Source organism: Heterocephalus glaber, unplaced genomic scaffold, assembly GCF_053883595.1.
Source record: "Heterocephalus glaber isolate CG9 unplaced genomic scaffold, H.glaber_assembly_v1.0 deba00000676, whole genome shotgun sequence".
In the NCBI taxonomy this organism is placed as follows: domain Eukaryota; kingdom Metazoa; phylum Chordata; class Mammalia; order Rodentia; family Bathyergidae; genus Heterocephalus; species Heterocephalus glaber.
Genome location: NW_028258156.1, coordinates 9044013 through 9062115, shown reverse-complemented (window position 1 = coordinate 9062115; position 18103 = coordinate 9044013). Strand labels below are relative to the sequence as shown.

The window sequence follows — 18103 nt, the reverse complement described above, 5'->3', positions numbered from 1 at the left end:
TTACCATACGACCCATTCATTTTATTACTGTACCCCTCAAAAATTGAAAACAGGATCTCAAAGAGATGTGTCCATCTGTATTCACTGAGGCATTATTCATAATATTTACAAGGTAGAACCCAAACCCAATGTCAATTGACCAATTAATAGATGAACAAGATGTAGTATATGCATACAATAGAATATTATTCACTCTAAACAAGGAATAAAATTCTGACACGTACTACAACATGAGTGAAACTTGAAGACATTATGCTAAGTGAAATAAACCAGTCACAAAAGGACAAGTATTAGCCAAACATGTTAACACATTCCTGTAATCCCAGCACTCTGGGAGGCAGAGGCAAAAGGATAACAAATTCAAGCCCAGGCTGGACAATTTAGCAAGATCATCTCAAAATAAGAAATCAAAAAGGACTAGAGAAGGCCCTGAGTTTGAGCCCTAGTACCAAGAAAAATACATAAAAGGACAAATATTCCATAATTTCATTTAAATATGTCCCTAGAGAAGTGGAATTCAGAAACACAAAGTAGAATGATGATTGCTGGCGACTGGGGGCAGGGAGGAATAGTCAGTTATTATTTAATAGGTAAAGAATTTCAATTTGGGAACAGAAAAATTTTCGAACATGGATGGTGAAGATGGTTATATAACAACGTGAATATACTTAATGCCTCAAAGCTATACACATAAAATTGGCTCAGAGGGTAAATTTTATATTATACATCTTTACCACGAAATTTAAAAATCCAGAGGAACCCACCTTCAGTTTGGGGTCTGTCCTCCAACTCTCTGTAGGCTGTGTACCAGCAAACTGGCTTTCACATCACTTAGTGCAGCTTTCTGCTCATGTGGCTGCAATGCTTTAATCTTCCATTTTGCAGTTCACTATGTGGAACAGGCTCCCCCAGGAGTAAGTGAATCACTAGAATCAAGACGAACACTAGACAGGGATGTTAGAGAAGAAATTAAAATGTTGAGTCAACGTGAGGTTTTACCACTCAACATTTAAGGGACTGCGAGTCCTCTAATTCCATGAATATACTGGACAGCCTCACAGTCCTTTTGGAATCATCTGCCTTCCAAATTCCATTTCTGTAACTCCCAGTCGTTCTATGTGATACCCCAGGCAAGATGCCTACCTCTTCTCTGGTTGTCTTTCTTTAAAATAGACATGAATATGTACTTGGAAACAAAATGGACTAAAATGTGTTTTAAGATCCTTGAATCAGAATGGTGGTGTAAGGTGTAATTGTTACCTCTTCATGTGGCTAGTCATCCATTCCATGCTGACTCTCACAGAATACAAACTGCAAAGAAAAACCCATGAACAGGCAATAAAACAGTGAGTAATATGGATTTATTTTAAAATTATGGGTAAGGTAAAGGTACCAAACCCAGTTTAGACTTCAGACCTAGTTAAGACTTCTAAAACCCCTCCAACTGGAAATTCCAGAGTTAATATTCTCCAAAATAGGTTCTTCATTTTGACAAAAAAGACAAATGGAAATTAATTTGGTCCGAAACAATAATATACAAAATTGCAAATTCTCATTCTAGTCAACTTAGAAAAAAACCTTTTACAAAATAAAAATAAACTAAAAAACTAAAAGACTACAACCAATTTGGACAGGTACCCAAAGGACATCAAAAATTTCATTCCCCTCCCCTGCTTATTTCCACTATGCCCCACAGAAAGTCCTAATATTCACTGTCAGGAAGAAAATGCTATATAGCTTTAGCAAATCAAATGCTTTCTATTAGAGGCAGTCTCTGGAGAATATGGAGCTAACAAAAAGATTAGATGGAATTTAATTTTTAATCCAGAATGGTATCCTTACCAGGAGTCCTTTAAATAGCAGATGCCATTTTCATTATTAATGTGAGTGTGAAAGAGCCCAAAGCAAGTCACCTCTGGAAGAGCTCTGCAGTTCATTTGACAAAATGACACTGGGAGACGCTTGCTTCCTTTTGTATAGCTAAAACATTGGGTATTTGCTAACTTCAGGGAGAGAGCTGAGAAAGATATAAATTTCTGTAGTGGTAGAGGGGCTATAGAAAGGAAAAACAGAAAAAAAATTATATGGCTTTTCTTTGCTCATAATCTACGATTAAGTAGTTAAATATGAGATATAATTAAAATATGTCTTTTCAGACCTGCATTTAGTGTGTTTAGAACGTCTAAAACAAGAAGAAAAGATAATTTAAGATTGAAAAAGCAGGGCCGAGAATTTAGCTCAGTGGTTCCGCCACCTGCCTCGTAAGTGCAAGGTCCCAAGTTCAATCCCCAGTATCAAAAATTGAAAAAGCAAGTGGCAGAAATTAGGATTTTGGCTTGTTTAAGGAAGAATTAGAAATACATCTAAAGCAGAGAAAAGTTCATTAAGTACTTCATGATTGAAGTGGGGAGATTAACATCTTCGTGTTTGGAATAAAGAATGTAGTCTTGAATCAAACTGAACATTTCATTCATTTTGCATTCATGTTCTTAAAAGGAATCAGCAAATAAACTCCCATCTTTCCAGTCCCATCCTTGGAACAGTATTAGGTTGAGCTATCTATATCACCATTTATTAAGTCAAATAGTTGACATTGGCAATTTCATATAGTTCAAGATTCACATTGTTTATTCAAATAATAAAAATTGTAAACATCAAGGCTTTTAATGCTTCCTACCTTATATATAGGTGACAATGAGAATGTTTCAGGTTCTGGGTTTGGAGAGGAACCACATTGTGCTGTTAGAAATATGCATGTGGACATGTACCATGCCCTTGTCCTGCTCTGCTAGTACAATAGCTAATCGAGGTAATGTAGAGATGAATGAAAAATCAAGTGGTCTGTCAAGCTGCAGAATGCTCCTTCATGTTTCTTTTTAAATGCTTTAATCATTTGGGCTTATTGTGTGGCAGACCAGAAGCAACAGGCAGACCAGAAGCAACAGACAAACCAGGGCTCAGTCTTGTCCTCTCTTACCTGTGTCTCAGTACATCTTAGAGAATGCGCTTTGATGCACAGCATATCAAAGGAAAGGCTCAGGCCCGCAGTATTACTGTGAAATGTAACTGGCCCTCCCCCACCTTATATGTTAGTAAAATGCAGCACTGTGTAGTTCCACAAACTGGGCCTTTCATGAGGAATCCTCTCAGTGAGGTTCCAGGCCCTCACACACAGACATTTGCAGTTGTTAGTGATTTATTTTGCTGATTCTCTCAACATTTTAACCCCGTGAGAATACACTAAATCTTCCAGATTCTAATACCAATCACATGGCTAAAATTAGAACTCCTAAATTTGTGCTAAATGTCTTTAATCCCTATGAGGCTCGAAAATAAAAGGAATCTGGTGGCATTAGGAGGAAAGTAGAGAGACCTCCTTCCTAATTAGATAATCTCCATCCAATCATTAATGGTTCCTGCTTCTTGAAATTAGAATAGAGTGGTCACTTATTTACTTCTCTAATTCTGCCACTTGGGTGGAAATCAAAGTTACCCTTAATTTGTTTTATTTTAGCAACATATAATCTGGATAATTTGCTCCTTAAGAATTAAGTTCCAAGTCAAACATTTCCCTTTAAGCCTAAATCTAGGCTATGTCCAAACATCCAGAGAAGCTAAGGGAGAGGAAAAAAACCAAATATCTACATGTTTCATCTCAAAGAGAGCACAACACGAAAGCAGGTAGAAACGCTACATGAATCTGAAGCACTAATCTGTGTGCTAATGGACCATTTATTTATATTTTATTTTCCGTGGGGAGAAAGTCCTATGTCAATCTTTCTAATTTTGAGTGCAATCTGCATATCTATTGATATTGAAAGAAAAGAACTGCATATATACAGGTATTCGCATCCCCTGAGCTGCATAATTGGTTTCTGTTTCAAAATAGAAAAGTATCTGCTAAATGACCCACATGAGATATTCCTAAACATTCATTTGATAAAGTGATTAATACCTGCAAATATCTATTCAAAGCTTTCAATAAACTGATGGATTTTGCTAAACATTAAATGACAAGAGCTGTCCAAAACTTCAAATTACCTACAATTCAGGGTCACATTATCCCAAGGAAATAACTAGGCAAGCCTGCCTACACAGTCAGTTCAGAGCTGAAGAGGCCACAGTGCATGAATCAATATTGTTCTGGTTGCAGCTGTGATCTGGTGTCATTGACTTTGTGATGACTGTCTGATCTGGCTTAACTATGAAGGGGACCAATTGTGGCTCCATGGTTCTTCGAGGCTTCCAGAACTGAAACAGTATTCCACAAATCCTCCCACTGGCTGATGTCCGGTTCATTTGTTATGACTGGAGAGACTGAGAACAAAAAGCCTAGAGATAGAAGGCTTTCCTTTGTCCTGCCATTTCTCCAAACTGAGTTGTCTGCTTTATCCACCCTGATTTGAGAATGCAAACTAGGCAGAGAAAGAAAACCAATCACCTCTGACATAATATCCTGATCCACATGATCATAGGGTTTTGCTCAATTATTATTACCATACTGTTTTCACAGCATTTAAGGGGGCTTGTACTGTGTTTGTACTCAGAAGTATATTCGGACTTTCATATCAGTTTTTTGTGAGCCAACAATCACTAAACACTCAGTTTTAGAAAAGTAGCCAGCATATCCATTGCTTATGCTTGCTACTTCATAATTTTCAACGCCTGTTAGGTAAGCAGAATTGTTATTCCTATTTTAAACATGAAGAAAGAGCATGAGGCATTGTGAAGAGACTAAATTAATCAAGGTCACTGTTAGTTTCCTAGGGTTTCCATTTCAAAGTGCCTTAAGTGGGTGTCTTAACATCAGAAATGTGCTGTCTCAAATTTCTGGGATACAAAAGTCCAAAATCAAGGTATCCACAGGGCCATGCTCCCTCTGAAACATGGGGATTCCTTGTTTGCTGTCTCCTAGCTATGGGTAGCCCAGATGCTTCTCGGCATATAGATGCATCACTCCAGTATCTTTTTCTAATCTAGTATTTTCTCATGGCATTCTAACTTTTTGGGTCTTCATATTCATATTTTTGGGTTTTCATATGATTGTTTCCTTATAAAGATAGCAGTCATATTGGATTAGAAACCCAGCCTACTCCAATACGATCTTAGTTTAGCCAATTAATCTACAAAAACCCTATTTCCAAATAAGATCACATTTTGAGAAACCCAAGGCTTTAGGAAATTATATACAAAATGAATGGAAGTAGAATTTTATTAACAAATATCATGTGCTAAAATATATGAGTGAATAAAACATTGAATTATTATTAGAAACACTGGAACAGGAGGCAGAGAGAGTGAAGAGAGGATCTGGGAAGGGAGAGAAATCTTTCCAAACCATGCCTTTTCCAATCACTCCCTACCTCCTAACAGCAAGTCAGCTATACACTCCATAATCAAATCAACTTCCAAAAGGTGATTGACTCTATGAGGCTCTTGGGGCTCTTCTAGATATAAGCTATAACAAGGTCTATTTGTCATTTTTGGTTTTGGTTTTGCTTTTGAGCCAGGGTCTGACTATGTTGTCTAGGCTGGCCTCAAACTCCTGGGCTCAAGCAATCCTCTGTCTCAGCTTCCTTCCCAAGTAGATGGGACTATTACCAACACATCCCACTTAATGCCCATTTGTATCAGGTTATTTGTTTTTGTATTGTTTGTTTGTTGCTATTGAGTTTTTGAAGCTCCCTATATATATTGGATATTAACTCCCTCTCAGGTATATGGTTTATAAATAATTTATTCCATTCTGTAGTGCTTTTAACATCTTATTCAAAATATCTTTGTCCATTCCAACACCCTGAAGTGTTCACTTTGTTTTCTTCTAGTATTTTCATAGCTTCAGATCTTACATTTAAGTCTTAAATTACCTTGGAGTCGATTTTTGTAACCAATGAGAGATAGGAGTCTAATATCATTCTTCTGCTCATGGATATCCATTTTTCCAACAGAAATTGTCCTTTCTCCAATGAGTGTTTTTAGCACTTTTGTCAAAAGTCATCTGTGGGCTTGCTTTTAGACTTTATTCTGTCCCACAGGTCTATGCCAATACCATATACTGCTTAGATTACTACCACTTTGTAGTAAACTTTGAAATCAGATAATGTAATGCATTCTGCTTTTTTTTTTTTTTTGTACTGGGGATCAAACTTGGGTCCTTGCGTTTGCAGGGCAGGCAGCGTGCTTCATTCTTTATGCTCAACATGTCTTTGGCACTTTAGGAGTTTGTTTTATTTACTTGGTTTTATTTCTGGCCCCATACAAATTTTAGGATCTTTTTTTTTGGGGGGGGGGGGAGTACCGGGGATTGAATTCAGGAGCTTGTGCTTGCAAGGCAGGCATGGTGCCACAGAGCTAAATCCCTGGCCCATCATTTTTTCTAGTTCTGTGAAGAATGTAATTGGTATTTTGATGAGAATTTCATTGAATGTGTATATTACTTTAGGTAGCATGGGAATTTTAATAATGTTGATTCTTCCAATTCACAAACCCAGGATGTCTTTCCACTTTTTGGTGTCCTCTTTAATTTCTTTCATTAATGTTTTATAATTTTCATTATGGAGAGCTTTCACTTTTTTTAACCTGAAATTTCCTGAAATTAACCTGAAATAACCTGAAATTAAGTATATAGATTCAAATAACTTTTCTGTCATAATAATAAATGGCCATAAAATAATACACATACTTGTACTGACTTTTAAAATAACTTTAAATAGTAACAGGATGTATGCCTGATGGTCACTGAACAATTTAAAATTGTGGACTCGAATACTGCCTAACTTTTTACATTTATTTTTTTATTTTTATGCCTGTCTCTTTTCGTAGTTTTTATTTTTTATTAGTACATGTTTGTACTACATAAGGGAGATCTTTCACTTCTTTGATTACATTTATTGGTAGGTATTTTTCTTTTTTGTAACTAGTGTAAATGGAACCACTTTCTTGATTTCTATTTTAGAAAATTTGTTGGATAGAATACATAGTTGGTGTATAGCAATGCTACTGATTTTTTGTGTGTTGATTTTACATCCTGAAACTTGGCTGAATTTATTAGTTCTAATAGTTTCTTGGTAGAGCCCTTAAGGTTTCTGTATATACAAGATCATGTCCTCTGCAAACAGTGACAATTTAACTTCCTCTTTTGCAATTTGGATGACCCCATTTTTATAGTTTTTTAAAAATTATCATCTTAGACAATAACTTGAGACTTGTATTCTTCTCTACCAGAAATGCTTTCCCAATACTATTTTTTCTGAAAGCTTTCCAAACATTCATCTCGTACTTCTTAAATTAAACAACAACAACAACAAAAAACTTCTCTCATAGACACTTCAGCTTGGAATTCATACTAATTCAGTTCTATATCCAAAGTTATTAATAGCTTTCCTCCTTCAAAATTGTGAAAAAAAATTGAAGCTTAGATGAGATTACACCTCATGGGACTAAGAAATAGAAAATAGCCCCCGAGTGCCTCTTGTCTTGCAAATGGACCCTTAGACAGAAACAATAATTATATATGTATAGTATATGACCATATGTCTACCATATATTACAGTGATAATTATGAAGCTGTGAAACTTGTCTTTGCCAGATCCAAGAGGTAAGTATATCTAATACACAGTGATTTTTTAAAACTCTGACTTATGGATTATGGAAGAAAGATGCATAAATACTGCCAGAATTTATATTTTCCTTTGCAGAAGATTTACTTAGCTTTCAGAGGAAAAAAAGTATCTACTTTTCATTGTGAAATGTGAAACTTCATAGTCCTCTAGACTTGCCTTCCATGCCCTGTATCTACCATTGGAACATTTTCTTTAAGATTGCTATGCTTTGGATCTGAAATGGCTCCCAAGGGCTCATCTGTTAAAGGCTTGGTCCTTGGCTTGGTGGTGTTCGAGATTAGGAAACTTTAAAAAAGGTGGGGCTTGGTAAGAGGCCTTACAATCATTGTGGGGATTTTCATGAAGGAGATAATGAAACTCCAGCCAGTTCCTCTTCCTCTCTCTTTTACTTTCCCTGCACACAGTAGGCAGCTTGCTCCACCATAGGGTACACTGCCTTGCCTCAGACCCTAAACAAAGTATCAACTGATTATGAACTGAAACCTCTGAAACTGTGAGCCAAAATCAACCTTAGGTTGGGGATGAAAGCTCATTGGTAGAAGGCTTATCTAGCCCTGGGTCTAAACTCCAGTGCTACAAAAAACATATTAATAAACTTTTCTCTTTATAAGTTGATTATCTCAGGTATTTGTTACAGTAACAGAAAGTTGACTAACACAAAGATGTTTAAAAAGCTAATAAGAAAGTGTGACAGTCTCAATACCACCACTGATACAATGAGAGAATAGAAAACCATTTTACTTCGGTTTGTCAGACTATCTGCAATCAAGCTAAGACACCTGGTTTATTATATAAAGAGTGTCACTGTCTTCCTTTTTAAAAAAATATCCTTTCCAAAACCATTTTTTTTACATGCCTGTAATCCCACCACTCTGGGAGGCTGAGGTAAGAGGATCACAAGTTCAAGCCCAGCCTGGGCAGCTTAGCAATTATTGAGACCTTGTCTCAAAATTTTAAAAAAAATTTAAAGGGCTGAGAATATGGCTCACTGTGAAGATCCTGAGTTCAAGGCCCAGTACTGGGAAAGCACACACACACACACACACACACACACACACACACACACTCTTACACCAGTTTTTTGTTTTTGTTTGTTTGTTTGTTTCTTTTTGAAACAAGATGTCCTTATAAACTGCCCCAGCCTGGATTTGAACCTGCAAACCTCCTGCCCTGGCCTCCTGCTGAGTAGCTGGGTTTATAAGTCTTTACCATCATGCCCTGCTTCCAAAACTAACTTTTAAGAGAAAACCCCTTTCTTTATTTTCATCAATTGTGAATAGTTTTCATTCTGAGTTTATGATATGTGTATGAAACAGAAAGGATGTTACAAGATCAGTGCTAGTATCTTTTTTGTTAGTCTTAAATTTATAACTGAATTGCTACACTTTTAAGTTATGATTTGCTTCTTTTAGGAGTTAAACTCAATCTTTTTCATTTTAGCAAGCATTGAGATTTGAAGTATTTTACTGATGGCAACTACATGATTTGTGCTATGAAGAATGCCTTCTGAGAAATCAGAGCAGTCAATGACTTCTTTCTTTCTTTTTTTGGTACCGGGGATTGAACTCAGGACCTCGCGCTTTTGAGGCAGGCACTGGAACCACTGAGCTAAATCCCTGGCCCATCAATGACTTATTTCTGTGATCTTTAATTGCATGTCTGACACTGTTTACTACTCCATTGTAGTCTTGGCTTCATAATGTATTTTCCTGTCCTACCTGTCTTGAGGGTACATTGAAAGGGTGCATATAGGAACAGGGAAGTTTTAATCAAAGTAATTACATTTTAAAGATTTGGTATTTTTATTACAATTACAAAAAAGTCAATAATACAGTTTATTATTCTCCTATTTCAAGTCTTTGACTTGTAATCCTATAGATTGCTGTACTGATTTATTCCACAGATTGCTTTAAAAAGGGCAGCATCAGTAATTTTCATTTACAAATTACTGCATCTTGTTGTCAGTATTTTCTAAAATATTATTCTCAGCATATGTGATTCATGAAGACAGGCAGATGGTAAATTTCCCTTTGGCAAAATACATTAAGAGTTTTCACTCTGTCATCCTTTTGCAAGTTCTTACTGTTATGAGCTTTTATCATTAACAAATTAGGTGAGATAATGTCTTTAAGAGTAAGATACTTTGAAGAGAGAAGATAAATTCTTTTCTCCTAGTTATAGTTCACTTACATTGTGACAGCCATATATCAGTGTGAGGTTAAAGGTCACACGAATACCAGCTTGTAGCATATGCTCTTTTCATTTGTTCTACACTGCTATGCTTATGCATTGAGCTAGCAAGTTAAAGTATGCCCTTATATGGAGGTCACTAATAGCATTCAGTGGAAGGAAGCCCCTGTGACTATCACTATTGGCAATCATCTCACAGTGCAGTGAGAGACTCAAAAGGACCTGAGACTCAAAATTAAATGATGGTAAGGAAAAATGATGTGAGAAGTTTGAAAAAAAGAAGGATTTATAAACCATAACCATCTAAAGAAGCCAGAAACCCTCACATTTCTCTTTAGAAACGTACTTAGCAATTGATCTTTTCTTGTCACTTTTCTGATTTTATGTGGGTTAGTGAAATAAAAGGTTAGGAATGTACATATATGAGTTGGTATGATTCACTCTATCTCAGGGCCAAGAAGCTTCCTCTGTTGGTGCTTTGTTTAAATGTCAACAAAGCCAAATAGAAGGTGCCATGGCTTTCCAACAAAAGAAAATACCAGCAGGGCACAGTACTCTGTGAAGCTAAGGCAGGAGGATCAAGTTCAAGTCTAGCCTGGAGAATTCAGCAATTCAGTGATACACTCTCAAAATAAGATGTAGTTTAGTATAAAAGTCCCAGGTTTAATCCCCAATACCAAAAACAAAAAAAAAGGAAGGAAGGAGGGAATTACAACTAGAGGGAAGGAAGGAGAAAGGAAGGAAAAGGAGAGAGAATGATAGAAAACATCAACCCTGCTGATATTGATGAACACTGATTGGTTCCAGATCAATTTTCCAAAAGTCATTAAAAATGACTGATTGGCCAATATTAGACTTGAAGAATCTCTACAAATAATAAAATATTAATGAAAAGGAGTTCATAAAGATTCTTCCAATTCAAGTAAGCCCCCCAGTCTCTCTGCTCTGACTCCCTTCTCATTTCCAACTGCAACAAGAAGCTGGAGCAGGACAAACTGAACATCTTCAAAATGCTATAATGAGCTTTGCACAGAAACAACTAAGTTGATGTGACAGTTAAAAGCAGTGAGCTGAAACTAAATAATTAATAGAAACAAGTAAATCAGTTAAATTGACTTTCATAGAGTCAACTATTTCCTTCATCATGTTATCAATCCTCATAGGCTACAACTATGTGTTCAGGGTCAGAATGGTGGGAAATCTGTACTAGAGAGCTGTGCTCAGTCACATTTATGAGATGGAAGCTCTCTGGCAGCCACAAAGCCAAGAGCCAGCAGTTCAGGTCTTTGTGGTGCAGTAAAATGCAGGGCAAATCGGTCAGGCTTAGAATGCAACCCTCATGGTCAGGACACCTCTGGGAAGTATGTGCTGTGCTGTCAAATGTGTAGCTCCAGGCCCTGTTGAGAAATGTCTCCTTGGGTCCAATCCTTCATTTTGTTTCTCTTCTCTTCTTACAAAGCTTTTAGCATCAGTTGGGAGGTGGACTGCACAACACCAGGGAGCACCACAAATGTGAATTTGATGGCCCTTGTGAATTGTGCTCCTGCACATTGCTGTATGTTACACCAACTGAAGCCCACAAGGCAGTGAGCACTAGGAGCAGGCTTGTTGTACCAGCTGAAATTGAATGCAAAGGTCAATGAAGGTTTCAGAGGATGAATAAATAAAGAACAAGTATGTACCCCACATAAAAGAAAACTGAGATTTGGGTTGTGCTTTGCTATGTGCAAATTTCTCTCCCAGGAACTGTCTCTTAAGCCTCAGAATTCGATGTGTTATGTGTTATATTAGCCCTAAAGGATGAAACGGAGTCCACTGAAGTTTGGATACTTGCTCAGTTTCAAACTCCTAGTGATTGATAGGCCAGGGACTTGAATTCAGGTTCCTGAGTCTGTATCTCATGCCTTCTCATGACCACATCATGCCACCTAATATTGACACAGGAAGAGTTACAGAAAGATTGGCAACCACCTTACACACAACATCCACAAGGCATCAAGGCAACATCTGGTCAAACAAAATTTGAGAAACCTTTCCTGCAGGAAACTTTCAGTATGTAGAAGCTGATCAAAGTTCCAGAGACAATCCAAAGGAAAGAAACCGTGACTTTCCTTTTTCTCCTCTCCTTCTCCTTCTCCCTCTCCCTGTACCTGTCTCTCTCTCTCTCATATAATTTTCCCCATGTAACACTCATCAACATTTCGCACACAAATGTTCCAGAAGATATCTCAGGTAGTAGGTAGTATTGCTGGGTACAATACAAGATGCTCAATGAAATGTGAGTATCAAGTTTTTTAAAAAGCATATGTTTAGTATAAGTTAATCCCAAATGTTTTTTGGGTCCTACTTAAATGGAACAATTTTTATTTATTTATCTGAAATTCATATTTAACCAGTGTCTTGTATATTTATCTGCTAAATTTGCCCAATATAACTTGGAAAATACTGCCTTTCCTTTTCTGTAGGTACTCAATGAATAAGAAAGGTTCTCATATATACCTACAATTTTATTTATTCTATTGTATCATAAAACTGTTAGAACAGGAGTTATGATGATGATGATTTTTGCACACTAATGAGGAAAATAAATTAGCCACAATAGCAGAACCACAGAACTCTATACTACACTATTGAAATATAAGTTGGAGTTATAATGATAGCTTCTTGTCCCACAAAATATCCTTTAAGCATTGAGTACTGGAATAGACTCATGGAATGGTAAATAGCAAAGTCAAACAAGTCAGGTGAAAAATGGGAAACAGGATGACTTAGGGTTACATGTCCAGAGCATCATTTTGAATGCCACTTGATCATCTCCATATGGATGACCTGCCAGCACCTTAATCCTGCAGCACTGCCCTCCTAGCTCCATCATTTAGAAACTGCTGTCATCTTTGACTCAGATCTCCCAAACTCCACACATCCAATTACTTTCTAAGTCTCCATCAGTCCAAATCCACAATAACTTCTGTATCTCTCCTCTTGATGGTAATGCTATCCACATTGGCATTTTGTAGATCTTCCTTATCTTATTACACCTCCAATATCTCTTTAGCTCCAATCTCTCTCTTCCATGATCTCTCCTTTATATCACCACTAGGGGTGTCTTTAAAATCACAGTTCAAATGTCTCTCTTCCTCTCAAAGTCTTGCAAAACTTCCTAGTCCACATACTGAAATAGATATTTTCCATATACCATGAGAGAGAAAGTGGAGGCATGGAAGACAGAGTTTACAGAATGATCTTGTGCATGTTTTATAACATCTCCAAGTCTCACATTCCTCATCTGTAAAACGGGGACAAAATATTCACTTTATATGGCAGTGTTAGGGATTTGATTTCCCAAGACATATAACCAGGTTATATATAAGCAGGTTATAGTAGGTTCTCAAGTGTAGTAGATAGTAGTATTCTCGTTTCTTTTAGTTCATTTGTTGCCAAAATGAGCACACTATAATTTAACTTTATCCTCACTAAGTAAATCAGAGTCTTTTAATATGTAGTGGCCACAGAGCAAATGTTCAGCCTCAACTTCCCCCTCCTGTCTGAGCAATATAATCTTCTGTTATATGTTTTATGACTTTTTAAATACAGCATAAAACTCTCACTTATGAAGTTCACAGGTAACTACAGTGAGAATTAAACACATTTCCTTGTAGGTTTTCTTAAAATTTTTAAGTATCTGCTTTTTACTGGAAAAAAAATCAGTTAGTAAGTAATATCTGATCAGCTCTAACTTCTCCCTTTCCTACTTCCGTAGAGAGGCCTCTGTTTGATCTGTTCTGACCACTATCAAAAGAGATTGCACTGCACCCTATCAGAAGAGCCAGGGAATGGAAGAAAGTAGTTGGATGTGTAGAAGGGATGCTACCAGGCATTGCAGGGGGAAGACTCATCGCAAGGCTGGAAAGAGGTTGGTGGTTCATTGTAGGTGGGTGGCTTAGCTGACTCCATGCCCCAGGGAGTGGCATGACCTTCAAGGAGCTGTCTGGTGTGTCTGATGAGGCTGCACCTTGAGACCACACTACTTTGGTCATTTTACTTGTTCTGGGCTTATTTATCAACTCTTTTCTCTACCTCTAGTTTTTAATTCCTTGAAGCCAAATATTATTTGGTATTCAGTTTTCTATTTAACATATCCCCCCATCACCCACTACTTAGCAATTCTCCTTGAGACTAGTAGTCACTCCATCATTGCTCCTTGAACCTGATGAATTAGAGATCCTGATGCTAACTGGGAAGAGACCCAATACTGTTTTAACTGTGTAAGCAAGGGAGAGTAATGGCACTGCACTTCCAGAATCTGGTTATTTCGATTGGGAAGAAGTTTCAGGTGTGGTCAGGGAGAGAAAGTTATCTCTGCACTCCAAAGATAAGCACTTCCCTTCAACCAGACCACTGTCAGCTCAACCAATGTGTGCTGTGGTGAAGAGTAGAAAGGCTCTCCGTGACCCATTGCCACTAACAGCAGAGTAACTCTGGGTAGTCTACAACCCATGTGGGTCAGTGGTTCATCTTCATAGACAAAGGCAGAAAAATATTCTTTTAGACTGAGAGTTATGGTGTCAACTGAATACTTTTAAAATAATGTGGCTTGCAAATCTATTTAGACAAAAGATTTTTAAAGCCTCTATGCAGATTAACAATGTACTTTAAAATTATACTTAAGTGTAATTTTTTTTAGAACTACTGTTCATGAGGCCCATGAACTAAATTTTACAAGTTCCATGCTGATTTCTTTTAGACCTTGAATATTTGAACCTGTAACATTTTCATAGCTATATTAATGGTATAGTACAATTAATGTAACTTCCAAACATAGAAATGAAATTCATTAAATCACAATTTTGTGGTACTTCTTAGATGTATTTAAAAGTTACCTGGTGTTATTATATCTCTGGAAAGTTGCTCATTCATGTTGGTATGGGGCCCGGAAAGATTGAAAATGCTGAGGCTGAAACCACTATTCCTTGGGCATCTTTTGCTATTTCTATGTGGAATCTCTATGTGGTATCTCTTGCAGATACCGTCAAGGCAGCTAGAATTTTTATACTGCAGGTAATGACTCAGAGTCACATATCTGAAGTCAGTGAGTATGGCAAAAGTCCTTTTATAAACCAGCCTCAGAGATTATATAGTTCCCCTTCCACCACATTCCATTATCTACCATAATTACAAAGACTCACTTCACAGGCAGGGGATTTAGCTCAGTGGTTCCACAGCCTCCCTTGCAAGCACAAGGACCCGAGTTCGATCCCCGGTACCAAAAACAACAACAAACAAAACAAAAAAACATAATGTTTTGGGGCTAGAGATTTAGCTCAGTGGTTTCACTACCTGCTGCGCAAGCACAAGGACCCTAGTTCAATCCCTGGTACCAAAAAAACAAAAACAAAGACTCGCTTCAATTTAAGGCGAAAAGAGTAGCCCAAACAGTCCTTAACAAAGCATGTAAACTGTATTTCTACATTCTCATAGGCATTTTTGGAAAATACCATGTGTCACACACTCCCTTCTATTACCAATATTCAGTTAACCAATTATTCCTTCAGTTAACCAATATTCACTCTTCACCTATCACTTCCTCTGGGAAGATTTCCCTGAACACTGGCAAGTTCTCCCAGTTTTGTGGCCTTGTTACATAAATTTCTTCCTCTTCGTGGTGTTTTTGACTTGATTATTGTTGAAGCTTCTAAAAGGCAGGACTCCTTCTCACTTACCTCTCCTGGCATTTTTTAGTGCCTTGTACTCTGCCTAGCACATAGTGGACACTCAACGAACATCAATATGTGTTTAAATAAATCACACAGGTGAGGATCCAGTCCTATACAAAAAGTGAACATGGCAACTGAAGTGAATTTCAGTACAGCTGTAGTTTATCACCCTATGCTTAAACTTTTCAAATCTCTATTACTCTTTCTTTATTCTAGTAGTGGCCTACTTGGTACCTATCTCTTACAAATAGCCAGCATCCAAAAAAGCTGAAAGAACAACAGTAGTGAATTTATGATATATGAGGAGAAAAAAGGAAGATAACAGGAGAAAGTAAAGGGGACAAAAATAAGAAATAATATTGGATGATAATAGAGAAAATTCTTATATCAAAATCACCTCCAAAGAGGAGTTGGGAGCACCATGAGGAAGAAAATAAGAAAAAGAAAGGAAGAAATGAAAAAGGTACTCCTTTTCACCTGCTATAATCTCACAGAACTGTCAGGATCCTTTGAAAATATGAGGAAGCTACTATATAAATGGAAGACAGAAAACATTTAGCTTTAATGATATAAATTATCAAACACAGATGCATTTCACATTGTAAGATTTTTGTAGGAATGATCTGAATAGCCTCTCCTGACAATTTGGAATTTTTATTCTTTATTTTCAGATGGCAGAAAAGTAAACTATGAGGGGTTTTGAATATCAGTTAGTTTTTGCTGTATAACAAAACATTCTAAAACTTAATGGTTTTAAACAACAACCATTACCAATCATTGGGTTATCTGGGTATAGGATGATCAGCTGTCTCAGTTTGCCCAGGACTGAAGAGATTTCTGGCCTGAGGTGATGAACTTGCAATGCTAAAACCCTGAAAGGCCCTGGCAAGCCCAGAGGAGGTATTCATTCTAGTTGGCTAGTTTTTGTGTTTATTTCAGTTCATGTGACATATATTGAAAAATATTTGTGGTCAGCTAGAGCAAGCAGGCAGCTGGTTGATATGGGATGGCCTCATTCACTCACTCACATGACTAGTGGTTAGCAGGGTTTTTGCTGGCCAATTATTGATCAGGATATCTAGAGTCTCTTCTGTGTCCCTTTTCCTGCAAAAGGATCAATCCTATGGTGGTCTTAGTGTTTCAAATGCAGCAAGAGAGCAAGCGCTAATGCATAGTTTTTTTTACAAACCTTTACTTGAATCATATTTGCTAATGATCCATTGGCCAGAGCAAGTCACATGACCAAGCACAAATTCAAGTGTTAAAAAAATAAGTTCCACTTCTAATGGCAGGAGCTGCAAAAGCACACTGCAAAAGAATATTTTTACAGAGTCAGATAGAATCTGTGGCCATTTGTGCTATCTACCACATACAGACACATGACTATAAAATATACCTGGGACCTTGTGTTTCAAATTCCACACTATCTCCATTACAGTACATTTACACTTCAAGACAAGGCACCCAAAATATGAATTAGTTCAATTAACTCTGTTTTTGAGGCCACAAGAATACTAATAAGCTGGATTTTTGACATAAGACTTTCATTCCTCATATGATTATTTCTTGGTCTCTTCTAATGTTCTAACCTCTGCACATAGCACTGCCTTTGACCTGGACTCTTGGATCTGCATCTCTCTCAACTGCCTGTGACACTGTCCTGTGATATTGCACCTTCATAAAATTTGTTTTTAAAAAATAAAATAAAATTTCCATCAAGAGCCTCATGGATATATGTACAAACAGCATAATGTATGAAACAAAAGCTGCAACTAGTTAACAAATCTATAGAAGAATGTTCAACGCCACTAGTAATTACAAGTTTCAGATTAAATTACCCAGGTGCCATTACCCATCCACCATCCTATTTCACTTCCAGTGGCCTCATTTATTCACTGTATATTTTTATCAAAAGATCTGGCACTTCACCTGGAATATGATTTACAATACACATTTTAGAAAGTGGCTGGCTAATTTTCATCCAGGGATTTCATTGTTTATGATTCTGTGTATCTCTCCTAAGCAAAGAAATCTGAATATGAAAAATAACTTATATACAAATATGTCTGCTATGATATTATTTGTATTACCATAAAACTGAAAACAACTCAACATTTTGGTAACCACTGATAGGGGAATAATTTAAACTACTACTAACTGAAAATATTATATACTTATAAAATTGTATGAATTGTTTAAAATGTTTTAAATGCTTAAAAAATAAGTAAAAGAGAGAACTCATGGAATTCCTGGGTGCTTATATCTATGTAAAACTAAGTAAGCCATCAAAAAAACCCCTATATAATAAGTACTAGAATTAAACACATCACATTGCTAATTGTAGCTGTCTCTGTGCTTTCCATATTATGATTATTAATCATGCATTTCTCAAAAGTCTATGCTTTGATTTATCTTTTATAGCAAAGTTTTCTATTTATCTGTTTATTTCTAGTTTTAATATCAATATTTATAACCACATTTAATTAACTTTATAAATTAAATGCTAACCACATGTTGTTTTCCATGTTTTCTTTGAAAATTAATTCAGAAATTAGAAACCCAGACAGCTTTAGTTTT

The 18103-nt window shown here is 36.7% G+C and overlaps 2 long non-coding RNA genes across 6 annotated transcripts in view; one reads left to right on the top strand and one right to left on the bottom strand.

The window, feature by feature from the left end:
- Positions 1-18103, bottom strand: part of LOC147829249 (uncharacterized) — a 209666-nt gene that overhangs the window by 116991 nt on the left and 74572 nt on the right. For all 5 annotated transcript variants that reach the window (XR_015449354.1, XR_015449355.1, XR_015449357.1 and 2 more), the window contains 2 exons: positions 1261-1311; positions 765-944 (listed from right to left, as the gene is read on the bottom strand). This is a non-coding gene — a long non-coding RNA (uncharacterized LOC147829249). The remainder of the gene's footprint in view (positions 1-764; positions 945-1260; positions 1312-18103) is intronic.
- The window catches only part of LOC110348114 (uncharacterized), a 40818-nt gene continuing 23840 nt past the window's right edge, over positions 1126-18103 (top strand). Inside the window, exons 1-2 of the long non-coding RNA XR_002393098.2 lie at positions 1126-1346; positions 13573-13725. This is a non-coding gene — a long non-coding RNA (uncharacterized LOC110348114). The remainder of the gene's footprint in view (positions 1347-13572; positions 13726-18103) is intronic.